This window comes from Myxine glutinosa, chromosome 7, assembly GCF_964187855.1.
Source record: "Myxine glutinosa chromosome 7, kmMyxGlut1.1, whole genome shotgun sequence".
Taxonomy (NCBI): Eukaryota; Metazoa; Chordata; class Myxini; order Myxiniformes; family Myxinidae; genus Myxine; species Myxine glutinosa.
The window spans coordinates 132,852,876-132,879,879 of NC_136267.1; the positions used below are offsets into that span (position 1 = coordinate 132,852,876).

Consider the following 27,004-nt stretch of genomic DNA (forward strand, 5'->3'; position numbering starts at 1 on the left):
ACACAACATTTGAGAGCAGGGACCGAGAGACATGGAGACATCGAGAGATCTGAGAGAGGGCGAGGGCTTTGGGGGGGGGGGGGGGCGTGGGAAGGGGGCAGTGGGAGAGGTATAAAACATATGGACACTGCCAGGACTTCCAGGAAAGAAGTTGGAATTTCAAACAAGGTGGATCTGGGGTGAATTAGCGGGGGTAGAAAAGATCAAGGTTTTGGATGGGGGAAGATAAGAGATGGTGGTGAACAGCTGTTTTAAAGACCTGGAGGGAGGAGTGGGATTGAAGGGAGTGAGGGAGTTTGTTCCAGAGGCGGGAGAAAAGAGGAATGAAAGAGTGAAGGTGAGCGGAGAGCCGAGATTTCGGCAGTTTAACCATCAGAGGGTTGCTGGCAGATCTTGTGCGACCTGTAGGAATATTTGGGGGACAGAGCACAGAGAGAGCTGGGGGTGCAAGGCCGGAGAGGAGTCGGTAGAAGACAGAAAGACCACCTACCTGCCTGCGGTGAGTGAGTGAAAGGCCCTCAGAGATAGCTTCATCGCGGGAGATTCCAATAATTCTGAAAGCTTTGGTTTCAACAGCGTGAAGCCGAGCTAGGTGTGAGGCAGGAGCACCGGCCCATAGGGGAGAACAGTATTCCATTGAGCTGCGGATGAAAGCCTTGTATGTGGTGAGGAGCTCAGGTGTGCCGAGGAAGGACTTCGCACGACGGAGGATGCCCAGTCGGCGACTGGCTTTGGAGGCCAGCTTGGAAATGTGGTTTTCCCAAGAAAGATCATGGCAGATAGTGAGACCCAAAATCTTGAGCGACAGAACTTCTTGGAGAGGATTGTTGAGAAAGTAGATGGGAGGGTTGTCCAGTCGATCTTTTCGGAGAGACATAGTAAGAGTGTGAGATTTGTCAGGATTGAAAGACATGTTCCACTTGTTTGACCAGTCTGTGATTTTGTCCAGGTCTTCAGAGAGTGAGGAGGCAGCAGACTGCCGATCTGAGGGAAGAGGAATGGAGCGGCAGAGAGTGGAGTCATCAGCAAAGAGATAGAGAGGATTTTCGAGAGAGTCAGAGAGATCATTGATGAAGACCAGAAAAGCACGGGGCCCAGAACACTGCCTTGGGGAACTCCAGCCTGAACAGGAAGAGGAGATGAGAGAAACCCATTCAGGGCCACACGTTGACGACGACTAGAGAGGAAGTCCGCCAGCCATGCGTGGAGATTTCCATGGATACCAAAGGAGGAGAGTTTGGTGAGCAGAGCGGGGTGCCAGACCGTGTCGAAGGCACGTGATATGTCGAGGGAGACAGCTCTAATTTCCTGTTTGGCATTGAGGACCTCCATCCATTGTTGAGACAGCAGAAGCAGCATGTCCAGAGTAGAGTGACCTGGTCTGAAACCAAATTGATGATCAGAGATCAAGCCATTGGAGAAGAGGAAAGATTTCATATCAGAAGCAATGATGGATTCCATGACTTTGCTGATAATTGGGAGAAGGCTGATTGGTCTGTAGTTGCTAGGATCTGTTTTTGCACCTTTTTTGTGCAAAGCGGTGATGTTGGCTGATTTCCAAGCAGATGGCAGTTGACCTTGAGCAAAAGAGAGGGTGAAGAGAACAGAGAGAGGGTGAGATAGAGCAGCAGAGCAGGATTTTAGGACCCGTGGGCTGATGCCGTCGGGTCCAGTTGCAGAATCAGAGTCGAGGGTTGACAGAAACTTTTCCACCTTGTCAGGAGGAAAGGACACGGAGTCCAGGAGCAGCAGGGTACGACTGGGTATGGTGGGTACAGAGAGGGATGGGTTTGGGACACAAGATTTAGAGGCAAACACAGAGTTGAGGCATTCAGCTTTTTCACGTGCGGAGTCAGCTGTGTAGCCGTTTGAGGTAAGGGAGGGGATGGAGGGGGAACAAACACCAGAAACGGATTTGACCAGACGCCACCAGGATTTGGAAGAGGGAGACAGATAAGAGAGTTCGGTCTTGAGAACGGAGAGATATTGTTTCCTGGCTCTCCTGAGGGTGGACACACACTTGTTTCGGGCTTTGTGAAAGGAAATGAGATTTCCTTCCGTTGGATTTGCTTTCCAGGAGACGAAGGCAAGTTGTTTCTGGGCAACAGCCTCACCACAAGATTCCGTGTACCATGGACGGGAGGAAGGGTATGACAACTGAAGACGAGATGGGATAAATCTGTGCATGAGAGAGAGCAATTTACTTTGGAAGAATTCCCAGGATGAGTTGATGTCAGAGGTGGTAGAGATGGGAGACCAGTCCAGATGATTGATGGCTGCTTGAAGACCGTGCCAGTTGGCCTGAGTGAAATGCCAGACTCGTCGACGCTGAGCAGGCTCCCTGAGGATGGTCAGAGAGATGTCCACTTTAACAAGGACATGATCAGATGATCCGATCGGAGCAGAAGAAGAGCAGCAGACATTTTCACGGAAGTTAGTCATAACCAAGTCCAGAAGAGAAGATGTTCCGTTGACTGAGATCCGGGTCGGGAAATTGACAGATTGTGTCAGTCCCAGTGAGTCGCAGAAGTCCTTTGCTGAGGAGCCATGGCTGGTGAGAGAGGTACCCACACCCAGCCAACTGGCATGATGACAGTTGAAATCACCACATATGAGGAAGAGAGAGTTGGGATGAGTAGATAGAAGTTGGTCCATATCATCAGACAGCGAGATGTAGATGGAGTCATCACTGTTTGGTGGACGGTACAACACACATATGAACAAGAGGTGGGAGCGAAGGGGAAGCCGTAGCCAGAGGTATTCCTGGGGGTGAGGTGGAGAGAGTGCAGTGCAGGGCGAGTGAGGAAGAGAGTTTTTGATAAAGATAGCAACCCCGCCTCCAGGACGAGGCTCAGGTCTATCATACCGGAGGAGGGAGTAGCCCGGGAGAGATACTATGGAATCAGAGACATCATAAAGGAGGAAAGTTTCTGTTAAGCAGATCACGTCTGGTTTGACAGAAGCAACCTGTATGGAGAGATCAGTTAAGTTTGAACGAAGGCCCCGGATGTTTGAGGTCCATACCGTTAATGAAGAGGAAGGGGGAGCATCAGATACAGAACAGGGGGGAGGAGGGGTAGGGTAAGATGTGGAAGAGGTGGAAGAGGTAGGGAGAGCTGTTGAAGGTGTGTCAGAGATTTCAGAATCGCTTGGAGAAAGGGAAGGATGGGGCGGACAAAAGGTTTGATGGTGATTGGGAGAGCCACAATGAGGTGTTATTTGAGGAGGGGGAAGAGCGAGGCAGAAGGTTGGGGGAGATGGAGGTGAGAGTTTGAAGGGGGAAGAAGCGGGGAGGACGCTTTGAGGAGGGGGAGTGAGCGGGGGGAAATTGAGAAGCAATGAGGGTGGGGAGATTTGAAGGGGAGGGGTGAGGGGGGAGTTTGGGAGGGAAGGGACAAGGGGAGGGATTTGAAAGGGATGGGATATGGGGGAGATTTGGAGGGGAGGGGTGAGGCAGGAGTCTAGGAGGGGAGGGGCGAGGGGGCGTCTTGGCGGGGAGGGGTGAGGGGGTAGTTTAGGAGGGAGGGGGCAAGGGGGGAGATTTGAAAGGGATGGGTGATGGGGAAGATTTGGAGGGGAGGGGTGATGGGGAAGATTTGGAGGGGAGGGGTTATGGGGAAGATTTGGAGGGGAGGGGTGAGATTGGATTTTTGAAAGTGTACGATTTATGGGAAACGAACATTTATTGCAAAATGAGTTTCTTGTGACCTTCGAGTTAAAAATACGTTTAAGGACGCTGGATGGAGGATGGAGTGCAGGAGAGTTTAGGGAATGTAGAAAAAAGGCACTATAGGAGATGGATATTTTTTTTGGGATGAATTGATTTGGTGAGCAAGTCGAAAGCAGCCTTTTAAAGAAGAAGAAGAAAAAGGTGTTATAAAATATGACGGAATACATAACTTGAGGGGAAAGTGTAAACATTGAAGGTTAATGAGTGAAAACTATCTGGGGAAATGGGGGAGAAACACGTGGTCGAAGAACGAACGAACGAATACGAATGAATAAACGAATGAGAACAGAGAAGGAAATTTTTTTTTTTTTTTTTTTTTTTTTTTTTTTTTTTGAGTTGAGATTTACACAAGGAAGTAGGCTATGGGTGAAAAGACTGGGAATACAGAGAACGAAAGTTATTGGATCACAAACGACGGACCACTGAGAGAAAAACAAAGCCTCAAGGTTGTACAGTGCACACTGTACAAGGCCTTGCTCGCGACACGGCAAACAGACGATCAATTTATGCAAGATAAACACCGAGAAACAACCAAAGTTGCACACAATAACTTCACACACCGAAAGATAAATACAGTTTCGACAAAATACAATTGTGAACAGACTTAACTTCGAAAAACGTGGAGACCGTGTGGAGCTTCGAAAATCCCTGCCGCCGTCTCCAAGATCTCGCGAGATCTCCCATCTCCCGCGAGATCTCCCAGTTGTCGAGAAACAGCGGTCACAGACAAACATACATACATACATACATACAAACATACAAACATACAAACATACACACAGAGATTACTGGAATTATAGATAGATGAGAAGGATCCACTCCCTACGAGAGCGGACAGGGGTTATGTTTTTATCCTCACTTACACGTGTAATTCAAAACACCTCACCTCACTGGGGAAAAAAGGAGACAGGAATACTATCCAGTAAACTGAGTAAAGGGTGGGGACTCATAATACCCTCTCCCACCTGGAGGCAGCACTACATGATACACATTTACATACAGAATTTGCGTACCTCTCCCCTCCTCAAGACCACCGGCAAAGATAAAAACACCCCTATACAATAATTGTGGTCATGCTTATCCTATGTAGCAAGTCTGGATGTAATAGGCCCAGAACTGTAGGAGGATTAACGCTGACAAACAAACACACACAACACACCAGTCCATGAATTATAGTAAGGATACAAAAAGACAGATTTGATATCTCAGATTATAGTAAGTGTTATGATGATGATGTCGAATCTCCTCGGGCAATGGTGGCGTGTTTGCCATCATATTGCCTTTCTATGGCTGGTACACACGAGTAAGTGTGTGGTATAGATGGGGGGTCGCCACTCCTCTCCGTCCCTCTGCTGGCCGTTGGGGAATTCACGCTCTTCCGCCCGTGTTGTTGGAGTCGACTGGACCCTCATCCACCAGGTGTGCAGAGCCATCTGCCATTTAAACCGCATGGCTGCGGACCATTACCCTGGTAAGGGGGGCTGACAGGTACTACACCTTGCCCACAGGTGACCTGGGGTTATGCAAGGCAGGGGAAGCCATCTCCCTGAGGTATTGGAAGACACCCGCATACTCAAAAGTTGTTATATCCTTAAAAGTTCATGGAAATCTCTAGAAAGTGCTTTTGATCTTATATGATAATGACTTGTTTTGTTATCACATCAAATTTAATAAATTTACGAGTGGACTCAAGTCTTTGGACCCTATTGTGTGTGTGTATACGAGGTGTGTTCAAAAAGTATCCGACCTTTGTTCATAAAAAATACTCGTATCCAGATACAACAAACTTACACTAATCTCCTTCAAAGTAGTCCCCTTGGGCTGCCACACACTTCTCCCAACGGTTCTGCCACTGTCGGAAGCAGCGCTGGAACGCCTCTTTTGGGATGGTGCGCAGCTGGTCCGTCACATTCCGCATGATGTCTTCTCTGGACTGAAATCTGGTCCCTTTCAGGGGCATTTTCAGCTTGGAGAAAAGCCAGAAGTCACACGGAGCCATGTCGGGAGAGTAGGGAGCCTGACCAAGCACAGGTGTGTTGTGTGTTGGCCAAGAAACTCTGTATCAAATGTGAAGAATGGGCGGGTGCGTTATCGTGATGGAGCTGCCAATTGCCCGCTGCCCACAGGTCCGGCCGTTTGCGTCGCACAGCGTCACGAAGGCGACGCAGAACCTCTTGGTAATACTCCTTGGTGATGGTTGTGCCGTGTGGTGCGTACTCGTGATGAACCACGCCACTGGAGTCGAAGAAGACGGTCAGCATGACTTTGACATTGCTGCGGACCTGCCTTGCTTTTTTTGGCCTCGGGGATGTTGGATGCTTCCATTGTGATGACTGCAACTTGGTTTCTGGGTCGTACCCATAAACCCAGGACTCATCGCCAGTGATCACTGTGTTGAGGAAGCTGGGATCGCTGTTCACAGTCTCCAGCATGTCCTGTGCGATCTCCAAACGGAGTTGCTTCTGCTCAATCGTTAGCAGCTTTGGTACAAACTTCGCTGAGATTCTCCTGAAGCCCAAATCCTCCTTCATAATGGAATGAACGGATCCAATGCTGACGCCCACCTCGTCTGCAAGTTCTCTGATCGTGATTCGACGATCCTGCATCACCAGGGTCCTCAATTGGTCAATGACGATCTCATTTCGGGATGTTGAGGGCCTACCCGAACGTGCTTCACTCTCCACTGATGTGCGGCCATCTTTGAAGCGGTTGTACCACTCCTTTATCTGTGTGGTGCTCATTGCTTCGTCCCCGAAGGCCTGTTGAATCTTGCAGATCGTTTCCACTTGGGAATCGCCAAGCTTTACACAAAATTTGATGCAGTAGCGTTGTTCAAGTTTTTCCGTCATTTTGTCAAAAACGAAAATCCGACAGCGCTAACTTACACTTCCTCACTCATCGGCGGTCTGCCGTCGAATGACAGCTTCTGCAGGTGGGAAAAAATTCACGCGTGCGCATTAGGATCGCCTACATACGTGCACCAATCAACGCCTCCCTAGCTTCATTTGTTTACGCACGACAAATTAAGGTCGCATACTTTTTGAACACACCTCGTGTATGTATGTATGTATATATATATGTATGTATATATATGTGTATATATATATATATGTGTATATATATATATATATATATATATATATATATATATATATATATACACAAAATTCATCGTTCATTCCAATTAACATGTAATGCCTTCTTGAAGTGAGGTTGCAATGACAGCAATTTTTTATGGCTTTGCTTGAAATGTAGTGCCAAGCTGCTGGTCAAGTAATTTCTGAAGCTGATGCTCAGCTGCTGTTATAGGATGCCCCATAAATTAGAACAGGAAATTAGCCAGGGTAGTTTCACACAATGGAATACAACAACAACAACAGGCATTTTAAGGCCATTTTCCCTGAAAGAGCGGGGGTTAGCCTTGCGGTCCCCATGACAATCTTCTCCATTTTGCCCTATTTTCTGAATCTCCCCTTGTTAACCCCCTTGCCCGCATTTCTTCTTCGACCATCTTTAGCCAAGTCTTTCTCGGTCTTCCCCGTCCTCTACTTCCTTCTACATTCACTTACATCACTCTTCTCAACCAGTCACTTTCATCCTTCCTCAACACATGACCAAACCATCTCAAACTGTTTCTCTTCACAGCATCCATCACAGGCTCTATTCCCATCATCTTTCGCAATTCATCATTTGTCTTCCTCTCTCTCAACGACACTCCACACATCCACCGAACCATTCGCATTTCCACCCTTTCCAGCCTTCGTTGCTGCTCAACGTTCATTACCCATGTCTCGCTCCCATAAATCATAACACTTCACACACATGCAGCATACACCTTTCCCTTCAGCTTCAACGACACTCCCCTCCTAGTCAGCACGCCACTCCTTTCCCGAAACTTCTTCCATGCACATCTCACTCTAGCAACCGTTGCCGAGTCTGATCCACCTTCTCCATTCAGCATGTCTCCTAGGTAACAAAATGTTTTCACACCTTCCAGCTTCACGCCGTCTCCAAGATCCAACTCAACATTTCCTCCATCTGCAGCTCCCTCTGTGCACACCTTACACTTGAATGTAGCTGCCACACTAGTTAATGACCCTCTCAAACCACTAGATTTTTGATGAACCCACTCAGCGCACATTGTTCATTGAATGGAATTCACTCCGACACCCTTCCTGCACGCAGCACACGGCCACTTCCCAGTTCTTTCCACCTCACCACATGCTTTACCACTTGCCATCACCTTCGTTTTTCTGATATTCACCTTCAGACCTTTTGTCTCCATACATTCCTTCCACTTGTTCATCTTCTCCTTCAGTCCATCCATACTTTCTGCAATCAACACCAGATCATCTGCATACAACAACTCCCACGGTAAACCCTCCTTTACGTTCCGAGCCAGAACCTCCATCACAGCTACAAATAGTAGTGGACCTAGTACCGACCCCTGATGCACTCCCACCCTCACCTCAAACTCACCACTGTTCCCGTCCTTCGTCCTTACAGCTGTGCGCACTCTTTTGTACATTGCCATCACTACTCTGATCACTACATTGTCATTGTCATTGTCTACATCACTACATTGTCACACAATGGAATCCTCTTCATTTATTCATTCTTTCATTTATTTATTTATAAACCTACCGCCTCTCTGACCACCCACCCCCAAAAAATGTTTACCCAATTTTTTTGTAATACAGAGTATGTGTAAGTATATACACATGTGACCTGTCACAATACATTAGTCTGATGTGGTACAAAGTATATATATTGTTACTGATCGCGGGTTAGGATGTTGTTTGCCGAGCAAAGGCTCCGCGACCGAACAGTTGTTCCCCGACTCATCCGATTCACCCAGAACTTTGGCCGTATCGCACCGCAGCTGCCCAATCTGGAAAGGACTAAAACGACGAAATGCAAAGAGGAAAAGGAATAAGACGAGAAGACGGACAGAAGAGTAATTGGATTTATTATACACACAAGCAAAAAGAAAGCAGTCACGTTTATTTACAACACATAAGACGCAGGTGACACAGTGCAAATACTAGCTTACCTACAGACTTAATTAACCCAGGGACAGAACAAACAAAACAAACTCACGTACACAAGAAGGGTGGAAAGGCAGGAGGTGGATGGCTGGAGGGAGAGGAAGGTCCAAGGGGGTCCTGCAGCACGATCGGCGCGTTTAGCAGCCGCCGTTCCTTCGCGGCCCTGCTCAAAACCGCCGTCCAGGCCCCAAGCGGCTGTTGGGTGTTGTTGCTGCTGTGGCCGCCGCTTGCTTTGCCAGGACTCGTCTGACTCGTCTGGTCCAAACCCTCAACTCAACAACACTCTTGCACGTCTCCCTGTCCAACCACTCTTTCTCTCTCTTGGTCCAACCACTCTTTCTCTTTCTTGGTCCAACCACTCTCTCTCTCTTTCTTGGTCCACTCACTCCTCACCACCGACCGACCCCACGCTTCTTGCGCGCGCGCCTTTATAGCGCCTCCGGCGATCAAGCCGCCGGCCTTCAGGACACGCCCATCGGTGTGCTCACCTCGGCCCTGGTTGGTCACGCGACCCTCTGGCTCCGCCCTTGATGATGACGGGCGGGCACGCCCCTCTTCCCCGACCCGAGCACATGTTCAATGGTGGTTTTGGAGGGGATGTAATTGGCAATCGAGGCTTGGCAATGACGAAAGGGGTTGTGAAAGGAAATGGAGATTTTGGGGATGGGAATGAAAGGGGATCTATTCTCTTTCACTGGTGCAATGGAGTACTTCAATTAATGGGAGACACAGCCTTACCCTAAAACACAGAATAAGATATAACTATCGAACAGGGGTATTCTATTATTGGCTGACGTGTATGCTTGTGGACTAATTATGGGATGCCCTTTCACCTTTACACAGCTCCGGAGGCAGGGGGCGCAGAATAAACAATAATAATAATTCACACAATCAAAAAAATATATACAGTCCTCATATCCGCAACACTGCACCCTCCTCCTCTTAGGCACGACCCGGGCCTACAACTTTTATTTAGTGTGACACGTAGGTGTAGTTCCCTCTACTTTTAACCTGACCCTGAGTGCGACAGTTTTAAAACATAAATAAATGTGTCCCGCTGCTCCATTGCACCCTGCCTAACAGACTTACGCCCACAGTTAACCGAATTGCGGAATGGTCTTCAAACTACACACTGACGGTGGGGAGCATTATTTACAATGACGCTATTTTTATTTACAAGACTAACCCAGGACCTGTGATTGTTCTTTCTGGGGGGGGGGAGACAGTCTGCTCTGCATCAATGCACCATTAAAGCACCCAAAAACGCACCAATACACACCCAAGCACCAATCGGTGCAGTCATCACTGTTCAAGAATAAAAAATAAATCAACAACCCCTAACCCTGCAGGTGATCTCTTGCTCTTCGGCTCCCTCTGCTGGTTATTATTATTTGTTCTTCCAGATGTTGTCATTCTTTCATTTTCTTACTGGCGGCCTATTTGCAATAAAGTGTGCCCAATGTGTCCATTTTTATTTATTTTATTTATGGCCCACAGGGCCGACTACGTGTGGTTCACCTGTGGGGCATCGGTGCCCTGTGGCCAAGGTCCGCCAGCAAGATTTCGGGCCCTCATGGCCGGTTCCAGCAGAGGGGCCATGTCCCAACCCATGGGGTCCATAAGTGGTGCTCGGCCACAGACATGTGGTCCATAATGTGGTGCATCGATGCAGACAGCTGGTTCTGGGAATTCCGGGCGCACAATGGAGGACTCACGCACGCTCCCCTCGGCACCCAATGGCGCACAGGTCATGTGGGAGACAAAAGAGACAATTGAGCGTGGGGTAAGGTCACAAGGGTACACATCAAGAAGGCAATGCAAGGCGAAATGCGTACGGAGGGCGAAGTGAGAAAGCTCGTCCCTACCGTACGTCACCCCCCTGTCACCTACACTACCCTTGCCCTTACCCCATATTTACAAAATCTACCCATTTACAAATTCGTCACTACTGTCACGTCTTCCCCATATTTCTCCTATACCAAATTCGTCTCCACAATCCCTCTACTTCAAAATTTGCCATCACCAAATTCATCATCAATCCTCATAAGGAGGAAGAGATGGAACATCAAAGCACAATGTCACACCCACGTCATGATGCGTCTCACAATCCAAACATTTGCATCATAAAAAATAACAAAACATGGCATGGTGTGGAGGTACGTCATCCCAGGTGAGTGCATGTAGATGGTGCGAGGAGTCTTCAATCCTAACTATCCTCTAAATGACATTAACACACTTTACACTACCCGGGGTCTTTCCCTGCCAATCCATTGGCCAACTTACTCTATGGGTTCTAAAAACCAATTCCCATTGACCAAACTGTGGTGCTTCTCAATTTGGGGTCTCACTCCCCCGATTCATCTCCCGGTGCCCTCGCACAATTTCTGGGCTGTGACGTGTAGCTCTCCCAGCAGGTCTACCCACCTGCACACCTCCACCACTGTAGTTGCCACCCGAGCTTACCTGCTCCTCACCCTAACCTAACTAACTGGGGAAAGCCCCTCCTGGCTCTGTCACCCCACTCGGTGCCCTCTGGCACTGGGCTACCCGGGTCCATCCTCCGGATCCTCGGGCCCCATCCACAACAACTACTACTGGCTCCCAGAGCCCACCTGCGGCCTCACCTGGCCGACATCCTCACAGTGGTGGAGTGCCCAAACCAACTACACACACTAACAGGCTACACGCCCAGCCATTTCCACAACACTAATGCACCCATCCAAAGACCATTCTTTCACCCGCACCACAGATGCCAATATCCAACCACAATTTACCTGTACCCTCGACCTAACACTTACACTACCCGCCCCGGGTATCCGTGATGGGGGTCCACTCTTCCCCCATTCACACCTTCGCACCATCCACTCCACTCCACAGTTTCCACCATACTCACTCCACGACCATCCATTCCAATACTCCAGATATTCCACACTACCATTTATTCCACACAACCATTCTCCATACCTGTTGTTGCACACCTGTGCACTCACACCTGGTGCCACCTGCACCCTCCTTCCTTCCTGGACCAGTTGGTCAATGCAACACACCTCACCTTCACTCACTCATACACTGCTCCACACACCTGTTCAGTTGCACACCTGTGCAATCACACCTGTTCAATCACACCTGTTCAATCCTCAAACACACGGCATCATCTCAGCTAACTACTCCCCTCTGAAACTTGCGCTTCCCAGTCGTCCCTTTAACTATTGCGCTCCCTCGTCATTATAATCCACACTAATCTACCTGCGTCCCCACTACAGGTATCCTTGTCACTAACTAACCTTAACGTTACCTAATGTCATCTTCGCTAGATCCCTACACACAATATCCTAACCCACCCGGGCTAGTTTTCACTGCCATCAACCCCATAAACTAGTGCTCCTTTGCCCCCCCCTTCTGTGAGGGATGACAGAGTTGCCATGCCACCACATCGGGGAGCGTTCCCACTATCATCCCCCCCAGTCCTCTGACGCTACGAGCCCCCGTCGCAAGAGGTACTGGGTCCTGCCTCGGCATCTAGAGCCGAGGCGATCCATGAGGGCGCCTGCTCGCCGGCATAAGGTCTTATCCGGTCGGCATGGACGATCCGAGGGGGGGCCCGTGGCCCCATTTTGATTTTAATGACCACGTCACAGATTTGCGACAGGACGACTCCCGGGCCTTGCCAGGGGGAGGTGAGTTTTGGGCACCTGCCCTTCCGCCTCCGGGGATTAAAGAACCAAATCTTCATCCCCGGAGCGTATTGACTCCCCTGGCTCCGGTCGTCGTACCTACGCTTCATCTTGGCCCCCGCCAGATGGAGCTGGCGGCGGGCGAAGGCATGGACCCGCTCCATGCCTTCCTCCAGGTGATGTGCGTAACCCTCCCTCGGCGGTGTATCCGTGGTGTCTGGCACGGGACCGCACAGCAAGTCGGCGGGAGCCCGTAACTCCCGCCCATACATAAGCAACGCTGGACTGCATGCGGTGGCCCCGTGCTGGCTAGTTCGGTAGGCCATCAACAGGTACGGGAGATGTTCGTCCCAGTCATCCTGACGGGTGGTGGTGAACAATGCCAGTTGTTGGATCAATGTTCGATTGAACCTTTCCACCATCCCGTCAGATTGTGGTCGCAAGGGCGTGGTCCTGGTTTTCCGAATTGACAGGAGTCTGCACACATCTTTTAGCAATTGACTTTCAAAATTTCGACCCTGATCGGTGTGCAGCTCCTGTGGAATCCCGTGCCGACATACAAATCCTTCTACGAAGGCCTGTGCTACCACCCCTGCTTCTTGGTTGGGGAGGGCATAGGCCTCCGGCCACTTGGTGAAATAGTCCATTACAACGAGGATATACTTATTACCTTGGCGGGTGCGGGGCAGCGGTCCTAGAATATCCATAGCCACCCGCTCAAGGGGGGCCCCCACCTGATGTAATTGGAGGGGGGCCCTCATCCTCCGTGCTGGTCCCTTTTTGGCAGAACAGGCGTCGCATCTCCGACACCAGTCCTGTATGTGGCGCCCCATATTCACCCAATAGAACCTCCGGCGGACCCGAGATATTGTCTTTGTCCTGCCCAAATGGCCGCCGGAGCGGGTACCATGCACCTGTTGTAAGATGACGTTCTTGAATTTGTCTGGGACTATCACCAGCCAGGAAGTTCTATCAGAGGGAACCTCCACCCACTTGCGATATAAGATGTTGCCTTTCAACTCCAGGGTCTGCCACTGAGCCCAATACGCCTTTGCTTGCGCCCCGAGGGGGGTGACCTCTTCCCCCTTTGGTCTTTGCCCCAATTTGACCCAATTGAACACCGGCCCCAGGACAGGATCCTCCTGCTGGGCCATGCTCCATGCCATATCTCCAAATTCCTCGTCCGCGGTTAGTGGCAAAATTGGCCCTCTCACCCGGGTTGCCCGGACGACAATCGGGGCAGAATCGCCCAATTGCTCCCTCTCCTCGTGTCTCGCACAAAATTTGCAGTTTTCGCCCAGACAAGGATGCCGAGAGAGTGCGTCCGCATTACCATGGGCCTTCCCGGCCCTATGGGCCACATCAAAATCGTACTGCTGCAACTTTTCCAACCACCTTGCAATTTGGCCCTCCGGTTCCTTGAACCGAAGGAGCCATTGCAAGGAGGAATGGTCAGTTCTAACCAAAAATTTCCGCCCGTACAGGTACGGGTGGAAATGGTTCATGGCAGCCAGCATAGCCAATAACTCTTTGCGAGTGACGCAATAATTTCGCTCGGGCCTACTTAAGGCCCGACTATAGTAACCAATCACTCTCTCCACGCCCTCCTGTGTCTGAGACAAAACTGCGCCCAATCCTTCCTGGCTCGCATCCGTGTCCAGGGTAAATGCCCCGTTGCTAGTGGGGTAAGCTAGAAGGGGTGCGGATGTTAGACACCCCTTCAATTTTTGGAAGGCCTCGTGGCACTCCCGTGTCCAATTAAATCACGTCCCCTTCTCCGTAAGCCGGTGGAGGGGACGGGCCAACTCCGCAAATTTCGCCACAAAGCGCCGGTAGTAGGAGCAGAGTCCCAAAAATCCCCGCACCTCCTTGATGGTACGTGGTGCGGGCCACTCCTCTACCGCTTTAATTTTGTCTGGGTCCGTTTTTACCCCCTCGCGGCCGATCACGTGACCTAGATAGGCCACCTCTCTTGCAAACAAAGTGCACTTACTCGGGTTCAGCTTCAACCCTGCCTGTCTGAGGCACCCAAACACCTGGTCCAAATTAGCTACTGCCTGGGGGAACGTTTTGGCATGTACTAGGACGTCATCCAGGTACACCAGGCATGATTGCCATGGCATGCCGCCTAGTACATGTTCCATCAATCTTTCAAAGGTGGCGGGGGCGTTACACAAACCAAACGGCATCACAGTAAACTGATACAGTCCCTTACCTGTGGAAAATGCCGTTTTCTCCTTCCCTGCCCTATCCATCTCCACCTGCCAATACCCACTCTTGAGGTCCAAAGTTGAGAACCAATTTGAGCCCGCAACGGCATCGAGGGTGTCATCAATCCTTGGCAGGGGATATGAGTCCTTGAGTGTCACGTTGTTTAGCTGGCGATAGTCCACGCAGAACCGCGTAGTCCCATCCTTCTTTTTGATCAGCACAACAGGTGACATCCAAGGACTTCCCGAGGGCTCGATCACACCTGCGTCGAGCATTTTTTCAACCTGCTCGTCAGCTTCCGCCCTCTTGCTCCAAGGGAGCCGTCGGGCGGCCTGACGAATAGGCCGGGCCTCACCGGTGTGGATCTGATGTTTCACCAGGCCCGTACGTCCAATATCCTCGGTGGACAAGGAGAAGAGGTCCAAATGGGACCCAACCAGTTTGTGTAAGGCCTCCCTCTGGGTACCTCCCAACTCTACACTACTACGATTTACCATCTCGCAAATGGGATCGGGCCAATTCCTAGAACTTATTGAAGGCTCTCCCTGGGGCCGGCTCGGCTGGACGTTCTCGCCCCTCACTGACGCGACTTCTCTAACTGGGGTGCAGCCAGCTACCTTCGTGCCCCTCACTTTCGTGCGTGGTTCTGTGCTAATATTAATTACTCGGACGGCCACCACCGGCCCGTCCGTTTTTACAAGGGTACGGCCCACGATTAAACCAGGTATGGATAGCGCTGCCACCGGTTCGACCAGGCTGCAGGATTCCTGCCATGTCGGGCGAGCTGACCATCGGGCCGGCACGATGGCCTCGGCCCCCGGAGGGATGGTCACGGCCTCAGGAGCCTCCAGCTCCACCCTCTCGGCCGTGCTCACCCCCTCCAATGGTAGCTCTTCCACTCCCCATCGCAGGATCCCCCGACTCAAGTCGATTTTACAACCGCTGGCAGTCAACAAATCCAACCCTATTAAGCATGGGTCGCACACCTCCGCCACCCAAACCTCTTATCTCTTGCTTTACCGATCCCAATTTGAGGGTCACAAAACCACGCCCTATGATCGGAGCCGTTGCCCCGGTAGCCAACTGCAAACTATGATTTTCCAGACGCTGGATTTTACCCCAGCCGTCTGCACTCGAATTAAGGACCACGGGGCTGATGATCGTGGCGCTGGCTCCCGTGTCCACCACGGCGTCTACCCCCACGCCGGCAATTTTGCACCGAATTGTCAAACTACCCGTCCCAATTCGGCCACAATGAATGACCTGTCGCATCAACGAGGGCTTCTCCCCATCCCCTACTGCCGAACACCGCCCTGCATGCCCGGCACGTTCTAGTTTCCCGGGCCCTGGTGGGGGGGGTGTCTGAGGTCGGCTAGGCCGATCTATACGGGGCGGAGTTGAGGGCATCGGTTGGCGGGAAACGTCCCGGCGCGGAGCTCGACACTCCCATGCACGGTGACCCATCCGAGCACAATTATAGCACCTCACCTGGTAAGGTGCTTGCCTCCGGTATTCCAAATTCCCCCCCCCCCTGTATGTCCGAATTGGGGTACTCTGTCGGGGACTACCGGGTGCCACCGCTGGGGCCGCCTGCCATGGTCCAGGTCCCGCCAGGCGCCGATCCACTAACCTCCGGACCATGCTCTCCAGGTCAGGGCCCCCGTCGGGGGCGGGCCCCCTTGGGGGGCCGCCCCCCATCACGGGCCCCATCTGACGCACCGCCACTGCGTGGCGCTTGCTTCCCAACGGGCTGCAGCGTCGGCCGCCTGACTCATGGTTTGCGGGCGCCACATGGCGAGCTGTTGCCGGAGCTCCAGATCCGGAAGGGCCTGAATACAGTGATCCAGCGCCAGGCTTTCCTGGGAACTCGCTGCCATGTCCGCGTGTGCAATCCCGACCGCGCGGCGAATATCGTGAGCAAGTTCCCCGATGGTCTCCTGGGGCTTGCGTTTTCGCTGCGCAAGTTGGGCTTTAACAAGCTCGCTTTGCTGTTCAATGCCGAACCGATTAATTAATGCCGCACGGAGAGCTGGCAGGGTGAGAGCACCCGGTGATAAAGCCGTCAGCACCTCCGCCGCCGCACCGCGCAGTGCCCCCACCAGGTGTACTCCACCTTCGTCCGGATTCCAACCGTTGCCTTTACACACGTACTCAAACTGCGCCAGGTACGCCCTCAAATCACTCTTGCTGTCATACGGCGCGAGTGGGACCTTGTGGGCGCTCGAAGGTCGGACCCCGCGCGTCACTCCTTGCGGGATCAACGCGGGACCAACCCGTTCGGGCTCCCACAGTACGCTATTCCCGGGGGGCTCCCGCGCGTCCCCCGTCCCTCCAAACACTACCCCTCCTGGTGTCGATGCCTGGGTCGCCCCTCCGCAACCCGCTACCCACGCCATACCCCCACATCCTTGCTCACCAGCACCCCCCTCACTCCCCATAGCCAAACCTCCTTGCACACCTCCCCTGTCCATCCACTCCGGACCAGTCATACATCTTACCATTGGTCCCTCACGAACACCCGGGTCTACACCACCCCCCAAGCCGACTGACTCTCCCCTCACATCATATACATTGCCACTCACCTCCGTACCTCGTCGTCGCACCTCCTCTGCCACCTGCAAACTTTTTATTTGGTTAGTGAGAACCTCATCATGATTTGAACACAGACCTTGTACATATTCCATGACTTCCTCCTTTATCTCCCTCTTAGTTTCCCTCCGTCTCTTCTTAATTTCACTCACCCCCTCTTCCACCTCCTCTAATTTTTCCTTTACCTCCTTCATCTCCCGGTGCGCCCCCTCTATCTCTTCCTCTAACGCCACCTTAACCGTTTCTATGTGCGTCCTCACCTCTCGGTCCTTCGTCTCCATTACTTCTGTCACCTCCTCCAACTTCTTCGTCAACCCGTCATGTACCATCTGACATTCCTTTTGTGTTGCTATTAATTCGTTTTTAATGTCCTTTTGTGTCGCTTTTAAACCCCCGATGATTGCAGTGTTCTTTTCCACTTGGTCCGCTAGTTCCCTTTGTCCGACTGTCAGCTGTTCTACTCCCTTCGTCAGACCCTCTATTCCCCCCTGTAACCTAGCCGTATTATTCCTCACCTCTTTCTCCATACGCTTCTCACCTCGCTTTACCTCCTCGCGTAGCCCCGAAACCTCCTCACCTACACCTCGTCGTATCCCCTCTTTCATCTCCTCCATCTCTTTTGTAGATGCCACCCTCATCTGTCCCAATTCATCCCTCTGAGCATCCAGTTTACTTTCTAACCCGATTTGCACCTCCTCTATCTGGTTCCCCATTCGTTTGATTTCCCTGGCAGATTGTTCCCCTATTTCCCGCAATTTGTCTTCCATCCTATTTTCTAACCCCATTAACCCATTTTTCACCTCTTTTATCCCGTTGTCTAACCCCTCAAAATTATTGTCTAACTTCCCAAATTTCTTGTCTAACCCCTCACCAGTACCCCTCGCTTCGTCCCTCATTACCCCCAATTGCTCACTCTGAGCCCTCATTTGCTCACTCTGAGCATCCATCCGGTTCCCCATTCCTAAAATTTGGTTTCTCATCCCCCTGTTCTCTTCCCTCTCCTCATCCGCCTTGACCATGAAGGCCTGCATCTGCTGCATGAATAGGCCCCAGTTCATTGGTGCTGCGGCCGCTGCTACGGTCACGGGCGCGGCAAAATTTGGTGCCGCTACACCCACGTGCGCGAGGACGCCATTTTGTGCGCCTGATACCCCCTCAACCACATTGCCAATGTTCTCCTCCTCTCTTTCATCCACATACATACACCTGGGTCGATTCTACCCCGTCTATCTCTCCCACCGGCATCCCGTCGCCTTGACCAGCCATGGCGCGATTTCAAAATTCGGGTTTTGTAAAACAAAAGCAATTTCGGTACTTTGTAATTTTGAGCGCGTTAAGCGCGCTTCGGGTCCAATCTCACTTCCTGACACCAATTGTTACTGATCGCGGTTTAGGATGTTGTTTGCCGAGCGAAGGCTCCGCGACCGAACAGTTGTTCCCCGATTCACCCAGAACTTTGGCCGTATCGCACCGCAGCTGCCCAATCTGGAAAGGACTAAAACGACGAAATGCAAAGAGGAAAAGGAATAAGACGAGAAGACGGACAGAAGAGTAATTGGATTTATTATACACACAAGCAAAAAGAAAGCAGTCACGTTTATTTACAACACATAAGACGCAGGTGACACAGTGCAAATACTAGCTTACCTACAGACTTAATTAACCCAGGGACAGAACAAACAAAACAAACTCACGTACACAAGAAGGGTGGAAAGGCAGGAGGTGGATGGCTGGAGGGAGAGGAAGGTCCAAGGGGGTCCTGCAGCACGATCGGCGCGTTTAGCAGCCGCCGTTCCTTCGCGGCCCTGCTCAAAACCGCCGTCCAGGCCCCAAGCGGCTGTTGGGTGTTGTTGCTGCTGTGGCCGCCGCTTGCTTTGCCAGGACTCGTCTGACTCGTCTGGTCCAAACCCTCAACTCAACAACACTCTTGCACGTCTCCCTGTCCAACCACTCTTTCTCTCTCTTGGTCCAACCACTCTTTCTCTTTCTTGGTCCAACCACTCTCTCTCTTTCTTGGTCCACTCACTCCTCACCACCGACCGACCCCACGCTTCTTGCGCGCGCGCCTTTATAGCGCCTCCGGCGATCAAGCCGCCGGCCTTCAGGACACGCCCATCGGTGTGCTCACCTCGGCCCTGGTTGGTCACGCGACCCTCTGGCTCCGCCCTTGATGACGACGGGCGGGCACGCCCCTCTTCCCCGACCCGAGCACATGTTCAATGGTGGTTTTGGAGGGGATGTAATTGGCAATCGAGGCTTGGCAATGACGAAAGGGGTTGTGAAAGGAAATGGAGATTTTGGGGATGGGAATGAAAGGGGATCTATTCTCTTTCACTGGTGCAATGGAGTACTTCAATTAATGGGAGACACAGCCTTACCCTAAAACACAGAATAAGATATAACTATCGAACAGGGGTATTCTATTATTGGCTGACGTGTATGCTTGTGGACTAATTATGGGATGCCCTTTCACCTTTACACAGCTCCGGAGGCAGGGGGCGCAGAATAAACAATAATAATAATTCACACAATCAAAAAAATATATACAGTCCTCATATCCGCAACAATATATATTTTTTCATTATATGAGAAAATGCTTAAAATGACAAAAAATACCATTCAAACACTTTTCATTTACAAATACAGACGGCGACGTTGGGCGGCCGAAGTCTGGACTGCGACATTGGGCGGCCGAAGTCCGGACTGAGACTTTGGGCGGCCGAAGTCCGGACTGCGACGTTGGGCGGTTGAGGTGTGGACTGCGACGTTGTGTGCTCGAGGATTGGATAGCGACTTTGGGCGGTGGAGGTTCGGATGGCGATGTTGGGTGGTTGAGGTTCGGACAGTGATGTTGTGTGCTCGAGGATTGGATGGCGACTTTGGGCGTCAAGGTTCGGACTGAGAGGTTGGGCGTTCGAGGTACGGATGGCGGCGCTGGGAAACAGTGTAGGTGTGGATGGTGGCGCTGTGCAGTGGAGGTATGGACGCTGGGAGGTGGAGGTGAGGACGGCGACGCTGGGATGTGGAGGTGAGGACGGCGACGCTGGGATGTGGAGGTGAGGACGGCGACGCTGAGCGATGGAGGTGCCTGATGGCGACGCTGGGCAGGGGAGTTGCAGATGACGATCTTCTTCTTTACCATCCGCAATTTTTCTCATGTTCTTGTGGGGTTGGCCAAGTTACGTTTTTGGCTCAAGTTTTCACAAATCTCATAGTTAGAGCAGAACATTGGAATTTATTCATGGTCCAGGCGATAGCTCACCTACTCTTTGTGAAGGACTTTGTGGGATATTTGATGTCCACCAAGTAATTATGGCAGGCAATATACCAGTTTAACGTCCTTCCTTGGGATGGCACACACATTGATGAATCATCCTGCCTGTGAAGCACCGGGGAGGAATATTTATGACTGTGCAGAATTAAAACTCAGGCTAAACAGCTTTGAACCGTGTGTGCGTACTTCTCGGCCATCCTGGGTCGTCGACGTTCTTAATTCTATGGAAGCTCGATGCAATGGTCAAGGGTTATTTAACGGTATTGTGAACTGGTATTATCAGATGTAGGTGTAATCCATTCTCGTATTGTATTCACTCGTATAAGCAACAGACAACTTTACAAACTATTTTCTGTTCAAATTTTGTGACCAAAGCAATCCAAACCTTTAAACTTTTTATTTGGAAGATTCTAAAATCACAATTGCCATCTATTTCCTTGTACCCTGAAGCACCAAAAATGCATCAGGTGAATCGTAAAAATCATCACGTACATTTTAACAATCTATCCAGAATATGAAGAAATAGGGTGTGTTTCTGAGTCACAAAACCAACAAACTTCGATTATGTAGCCAATAGGCCTGGGCGATAATGGATAAACCTACATCACGATAATGGTCCTCATTATCACGAGTATCACGATAATATCATGAGAGTGTAAATAATGTAATTAGTGCCTTGAGAACCATGTAGCATACAATAACAATACACATAAAAACAAACTGAATAGCCATGGAGTTACGTGTGTTCGTACTCTTTATTTCAAAATTATGTTGCAATTTATAGAAAGTCAAACCCCATTTTACCTGGACGAAATCGCTTTGCTCCACTTGCCAAGTGACTGGACGAGCAGTTTGCAAAGCGGTTGATGCAAAACGTCTGTTTTGGCAAGTGCTAGCAAGCAGCTTGCTAATGGGACACACCAAGCAAGCTGCTCGTGAACGGAATGCACCGAGCAAGCTGCATGCTAATTGCGACATTTGTGAAGAAAGTCATATATGACTACCTTCACTCTTTGGGCATTTAAAATTGTGCCTTTGATTTTGAAGTTCACGAATAATAAATGACAAGCAATCCCATGTTGTGACAAAAATGGAATAGACATATAAATAAAGGAAACACATGATGCCATCTTTCCTGCTCCGTTCGGTCCAACGAGAATGATGAGAGGAGAGAGGAGCGACATTACCTGCTTGTCCTTGTCCTCGGTGCAAAAACTCCGCACACCGAGTACGCTTATCTTCTCGATCTTTGACATTATGTTGCCCTGAGAGCTCAACTTCACGCGCAGACAAAGCAAACTCAAACAGATCGGCGATTTCAACACCAGCAGCAGTTTTGGCTCCTTGAGTAGTTGGTTGTTTGTTTTAATGTTTATTGTTTAAGGATATACCATTTAAATTGTATCTTGAAGAATATACATTCCATATTATATAACCTGCTTTATTTTATACAGCTGCATTTAATATGGGCATATCTTTTGAGAGAAACTAAACACACTAATCGCTCAAAGCAATCAATACACTGTAGCGGTTACCGCTGGATGTACATAATCGCCTTGCACCGGCCAGAACACGGCCAGACGCGCCTCTCCCGGGCATGCCCGGACTCACTGTTCCCGGGCACGCCCGAACCTCCCGGGCACGCCCGGTCTCGTCTTTCCCGGGCATGCCCACTCTCGCCTTTCCAGGGCTCGCCCAGAGCATCCGGGCATGCCCGCTATCGCCTTTCCAGGGCTCGCCCAGAGCGTTGGGGCATGCCCGCTATCGCCTTTCCAGGGCACGCCCAGAGCGTCCGGGCATGCCCGCTATCGCCTTTCCAGGGCTCGCCCAGAGCGTCCGGGCATGCCCGCTATCGCCTTTCCAGTGCTCGCCCAGAGCGCCCGGGCACGCCCAGCCTCGACTTGCCAGGCCGCAGCCAAACACGCCCGGGCAGGTCCAGACTCGCCTTTCCAAGGCTCGCCCTTGATACCCGGGCATGCCCGGTATAGCTTTTGCCGGGCAAACTTCCCGACATAAATGTGTATATATATTGTTGCCCCAAAAACGGGCTTGTCAGAATACCTGAGCTGTTTTGTTTCAATAAAGCAACTCGGACGAATTCCGTCTTTGGTCGCGTCAATTCTTTCGACTCGCGTTGGAGCGCAGTTCCTTCATTGGTGACCTACCGACATGGATACGGCAGTGATGCTTAAACTGCCTACCTTCTGGGAGACTCACGTGGCTGTTTGGTTCGCCCAGGCGGACTCCCAGTTCGCCCTGCGAGGCATCACCGCGGACGACACCCGCTTCCACCATGTTGTGGCGGCGCTCGGTTCCACCACCGCGGCCCGCGCCTTGAGCCTCCTCCAGCACCCGCCGGCTGCTGACAAATACGACGCGCTGAAGACGCTCCTCCTCGGCGCTTTCGCCCTCTCACCGGCAGCACGCGCACGGCGCCTGCTTGACCTGCCCGAGCTCGGCGACACGCGCCCGTCCGAGCGCATGGACTATATGCTCTCGTTGCTCGGCGAGCACTCTCCGGCATTCCTGTTCCGGGAGCTGTTCCTCCGTCAGCTGCCTAACCCGGTACGCCTCGCCCTGGCTGGCACGTTGATCACGGATTCCCGCGCCCTCGCCAGGGAAGCCGATAAGATCTCCTCGGCGGGCCAGCACATCGGCGCGGTTACCTGGAGCCCGCCGCCGTCCGAGGCGACGCCCGAGCGCCCTGCGCGGTTGGAGGCCGAACTGCCGGTGCAACTGGCGGCCGCCACGCCACACCGCCCGCTTCCGACACGACGGCCGGGGCCTCCACCTGACCGGGCGTGGTGTTATTACCACGCCAGGTTCGGACACAAGGCTCGGACGTGCCGGCCCCCGTGCACTTTCGGCAGGTCGGGAAACGGCTGGGCCGGCGTTCATTCCCAGCCATGAGCGCCGGCCACTCGGGCAACTTGCTGTTTATTCGGGACAAAGCGTCTGGACGGCGTTTCCTGTGCGACACCGGCGCCCAACTGAGCGTCATACCTGCCTCCGAGCAGGACAGGCTGGACGCAGTTTGCGGCCCCTCTTTGGTCGCTGCTAATGGCTCGGCCATACGCACTTTCGGCCCACGCGTCGTCACCCTCTGCTTCGGCAGCCAGCGCTTTCAATGGACTTTTGTTACCGCCAGCGTCCCCGTGGCTTTGCTGGGCGCCGACTTCCTCTGCACGCACGGGCTGCTGGTCGACGTCAAACGACGGCGCCTTGTCCACGCCGAGACCTTCAGCTCCCTGGCGTGCACAATGAGCAGCTCCGCGCCGACCGAACTGGCGTGCGCCCTCCCGGCAACGAACGAGTTCGCTCGCCTGCTCGTGGAATTCCCGGCCCTCACGCGGCCGACGTTTTCGGCCGTCGCGGTGCGGCACGGGATCGAGCACCACATACCCACTACGGGCCCGCCGGTCTACGCCAGAGCCCGCCGCCTCGACCCAGCCAAGCTCGCCGTGGCAAAGGCCGAATTCGACGCGTTGGAGCACCTCGGCATCGTGCGGCGCTCCGATAGCGCGTGGGCCTCGCCACTGCACATCGTGCCAAAGCCGGGGGGTGGATGGCGCCCGTGTGGCGACTACCGCCGTCTCAATGACGCTACCACCCCCGACAGGTACCCGATCCCGCATATTCAGGACTTTTCCGCCCGTTTGGCGGGACGGGTCATCTTTTCGAAAATTGACCTGATACGGGGCTACCACCAGGTACCTGTCCGGGCGGCCGACGTCCCGAAGACGGCCGTCATCACGCCGTTCGGCCTGTTCGAATTTTTGCGGATGCCGTTTGGCCTCAAGAACGCGGCCCAGGCGTTCCAGCGCTTGATGGACGGCGTGCTGCGCGACCTGCCGTTTCTTTTCGTCTATCTGGACGACATCCTCGTCGCCAGCACGTCCCGCGCCGAGCACCTCCTCCACCTCCGAACACTGTTCGGTCGCCTCAGCGAGCACGGCTTAATTGTCAACCCGGTCAAATGCCACTTCGGCGCGACGACCGTTGACTTTTTGGGCCACCGCATCACCAAGACCGGGGCCGTGCCGCTGCCGACCAAGGTCGAGGCCATCACCACGTTCCCGCGTCCCCGTTCCATCAAGGCCCTCCAAGAGTTCCTCGGCATGGTGAATTTTTATCACCGATTCGTGCCCCGCGCTGCTCAGCTCATGCGGCCCCTTTACGAGGCCCTCCGGGGCAAGCCGGCCAAGCATGACATTGTTTGGTCCGCGGCCATGGACGCGGCCTTCGCCAGTGCCAAACGGGCCCTCGCCGACGCAACGCTGCTGGCTCACCCGGTGCTCAACGCGCCCATCGCCCTCACTACGGACGCCTCCAACTACGCGGTGGGCGCCGTCCATGAGCAATGGGTGGACGGGGTTTGGCAGCCACTCGCTTTTTTCAGCCGGCAACTCCGGCCGAACGAGTTAAACTACAGCACGTTCGACCGCGAGCTGCTCGGGCTATTCCTGGCCGTTCGCCATTTCCGACACCTCCTGGAGGGCCGCCCGTTCACGGCTTTCGTCGATCACAAGCCGTTGGTCTACGCAATGGCTAAGGTCACGGAGCCGTGGTCGGCCCGCCAGCAGCGCCACCTCTCCGCCGTGTCGGAGTTCACCACGGACATCCAGCACGTCGCCGGCAAAGACAACGCCGTGGCCGACTGCCTTTCGCGGGCCAGCGCGAACGCGGTCCACCTCGGCGTGGACTTCACGCTCATGGCGGCCGACCAGACCACCGACGCCTCGGTGCAGGCACTCCGCGTGGCGGACACGGGCCTCCGCCTGGCTGACATCCCCTTCGCGGGCACCGTCCTGCTCTGCGACGTCTCCCAGGGCCAGCCTCGCCCCATCCTGCCCGTTTCCTGGCAGCGCCGCATCTTCGCCTCCATCCACGGCCTTTCTCACCCGGGCCGGAAAGCTTCTCAGAAGCTGGTGTCGGCGCGTTTCGTCTGGCACGGCCTTCGACGAAACATCCGCGACTGGGCCAACGCCTGCACGGCCTGCCAGCGAGCCAAGGTCCACCGCCACACCCAGGCCCCGCTGGCACCTTTCGCCGTGCCTGAACGGCGTTTCGACCACGTCCACGTGGACCTGGTGGGTCCCCTGCCCCCCTCGCGGGGGTTCACCCACCTGCTCACCATGGTGGACAGGACCACCAGGTGGCCGGAGGCCGTGCCCCTCACCTCCACCACCACCGCCGACATGGCGCAGGCGTTCATCGCCACCTGGGTCGCGCGCTTCGGCGCACCAGAGGACATCTCATCCGACCGCGGCCCACAGTTCACGTCTGAGCTTTGGGGCGCGGTCGCCCGTTCGTTGGGGGTCACGCTGCACCGCACCACGGCCTACCACCCCCAAGCCAATGGGTTGTGCGAGCGGTTTCACCGCTCCATGAAGGCCGCACTCATGGCCGGCCTTCAGGACGACGGTTGGGCCGACCGGCTGCCGTGGGTCCTTTTGGGCCTTCGCACGGCCCCCAAGGAAGACCTCCAGGCGTCCGCCGCCGAGCTCGTCTACGGCCAGCCACTCCGCGTCCCGGGCGAATTCGTGCCTGACGCTACCAGTCCCTGGTCCGCCGCTCGCCAGCGCTCGGACCTCCAGGAGGCCGCCCGACGATTTGCCCCCGTGCCGACGTCCCGCCACGGTGGCCCCCAGTCCTACGTCCCCCCGGCGCTTCGCACAGCGGAGTACGTCTTTGTGCGTCATGACGCGCACCGGGGGCCACTCCGGCCGCCGTACGACGGGCCCTTCCGGGTCCTGCGACGGGGCGACAAGTCTTTCATCGTCGACTTCGGCGGCCGGCCGGACCGGATTTCTGTGGACCGCCTCAAACCGGCGCACATGGACGTCGACCGACCACCACGGTTGGCCCTTCCTCCGCGGCGAGGCCACCCCCCGTCCACAGTTCCCCCCGCTCGACCACCCACCACCACGTCAGACCCCTCCCCACGACCCTCCAGGGGTCGCTTCGGCCGGGTCATCCGGACCCCCCTTAAATTGACCCTGCCGGTGCAGGTCGATTCTGGAGGGGCGTGTGTAGCGGTTACCGCTGGATGTACATAATCGCCTTGCACCGGCCAGAACACGGCCAGACGCGCCTCTCCCGGGCATGCCCGGACTCACTGTTCCCGGGCACGCCCGAACCTCCCGGGCACGCCCGGTCTCGTCTTTCCCGGGCATGCCCGCTCTCGCCTTTCCAGGGCTCGCCCAGAGCGTCCGGGCATGCCCGCTATCGCCTTTCCAGGGCTCGCCCAGAGCGTCCGGGCATGCCCGCTATCGCCTTTCCAGGGCACGCCCAGAGCGTCCGGGCATGCCCGCTATCGCCTTTCCAGGGCTCGCCCAGAGCGTCCGGGCATGCCCGCTATCGCCTTTCCAGTGCTCGCCCAGAGCGCCCGGGCACGCCCAGCCTCGACTTGCCAGGCCGCAGCCAAACACGCCCGGGCAGGTCCAGACTCGCCTTTCCAAGGCTCGCCCTTGATACC

General features: G+C 53.6%; 2 protein-coding genes across 5 annotated transcripts in view; both read left to right on the forward strand.

Annotated features, from left to right (window-relative positions):
• The window catches only part of LOC144893007 (uncharacterized), an 812,187-nt gene that overhangs the window by 26,798 nt on the left and 758,385 nt on the right, over positions 1-27,004 (forward strand). The window lies entirely within an intron of this gene.
• Positions 1-27,004, forward strand: part of LOC137431665 (uncharacterized) — a 94,992-nt gene that overhangs the window by 23,538 nt on the left and 44,450 nt on the right. The window lies entirely within an intron of this gene.